This window comes from Propithecus coquereli, unplaced genomic scaffold (assembly GCF_000956105.1).
Source record: "Propithecus coquereli isolate 6110/MARCELLA unplaced genomic scaffold, Pcoq_1.0 Scaffold6, whole genome shotgun sequence".
Taxonomy (NCBI): domain Eukaryota; kingdom Metazoa; phylum Chordata; class Mammalia; order Primates; family Indriidae; genus Propithecus; species Propithecus coquereli.
The window spans coordinates 646284-648292 of NW_012151951.1; positions in this window are offsets into that span (position 1 = coordinate 646284).

Genomic DNA, 2009 nt, shown 5'->3' on the forward strand with positions numbered 1-2009 from the left:
GCTTTGCCAAAAGTCAGCTGGTCATAGCTATATTGTTTTATTTCTAGGTTCTCTATTCCGTTCCATTGGTCTATGTATCTACCTTCATACCAGTACCATGCTGTTTTGGTTACTATAGACTTACAATATAATTTGAAGTCAGGTAATGTAAAGCCTCCAGAATTGCTCTTTTTGCTTAGTATTGCTTTGGCTATTTGGGGTCTTTTTTGGTTCCATATGAAGTTTAGGATTATTTTTTCTAGATCTGTGAGAAATAATATTAGAATTTTGATGGGAATTGCATTGAATCTGTAAATCACTTTGGACAGTATGGACATTTTAACAATGTTGTTTTTTTTCCAACCCATGAGCATGGGACGTTTTTCCATTTGTTTGTGTAAACTATGATTTCTTTCATCAATGTTTTGTAGTTCTCATTATACAGATCTTTCACCTCCTTGATTAGTATAGTCTTAGGTATTTTATTTTCTTTGCAGCTACTGTAAATGGTATTGAGTTCTGGATACTGCCTTAACCCTGTTAAAATTGCCATTATTAGAAAATCAAAAATATTGGATGTTGGCGCAGATGCGGTGAAAAGGGAGTGCTTCTGCACTGTTGGTGGAAATGTAAACTTGTACAACCACTATGGAAAGCAGTATAGAGATTCCTCAAATAATGAAAAGTAGAACTACCATTCAATCCAGAATCCCACTATTGGATATCTACCCAAAGGAAAAGAAGTCGTTTTATGGAAAAGACACCTGTACCTGAATGTTTATCACAGCACAATTCACCATAGCAAAGATATGGAATCAACCTCAGTGCCCATCAACTGATGAGTGGATAAAGACACTCATACACACCATGGAGTACTACTCAGCCATAAAAAGGAATAAAATACTATCTTTTGCAGCAACTTGGAGGGAACTAGAGACCATTATCCTAAGTGAAGTACCTCAGGAATAGAAAAACAGATACCACCTATTCTCACTTATAAGTGGGAGCTAAACAAAAGATATATATGATCATAAAGAGTAGTAATACGCATTGGAAACTAAGAAGGGGGGAGGGTGGTAGAACTTGAGAGATAAAAATCTACCTATTGGGTACAGTATACACTATTCTAGTGACAGGTATGCTGAAAGCCCTGACTACAGCATGACACAATTTATTCACGTAACAAAACACACTTGTACCCTGAAATTTTTTTAAATAAAAAAGTAATAATAATAATAAACAAAGTAAGTAATAAAAAAAGAAATTTGCAAAACTCTTCTAACTGGGAGAATTTCTAATGCATCTGTGCTCTGATCCTAGTGAAGACAGGAAAAGGAGAGCAATCGTTCACAAGCTGCTCATACACAGGAAAGAAAAAAGAATGCTTATTCCAAGTATATTCATGATAAAATAATGTAACTCAACCACACAGGATAATAATATGCTATGTTGTGCTATCGTATGACCTCTCTCTCAGGCGAGACTAAACTCTGAGTTATTGCTTCCTCTTTGCTGACCACAGTTGTACATGAGAACAAGAAGTTCTATGAAGCAAATATCTCACATTCTAAACTTTGAGAAATTTCAGGCTTCTCAAAACATACTGAATTCAAAGGGTACATCCTCAGCAACCAGATGAAACAGTAATTGAAATGACAACAAATAGTATTTTGCTTTCTATTTGGTAGAAATGTACAGCAAAAATTAAACATTGTTTGCATTTTTACTAAAATAATTTCTATTTATAGATAATGCAATGTATCATCACACATAATAAACAGTATATTTAAATGGATCACCAAATCCATATATTTAGCTATTTTTCTTCTGTTTTCTTTTTTAGTCACACCTGTCACTGAAACATGGTGTAAGGCACTTTTTGAAACTAAAGAACGGAGAAAACATTTGTTTTGCATCCTATCTTGTCTATCTTTGCTGCACCTCTCTCCTCCTCCCCACCCTTTATCTAAAAGTAAACTTCTGCCTGGTGAAATTGAGAAACATTATTTATAAAAATGATTACATTAATA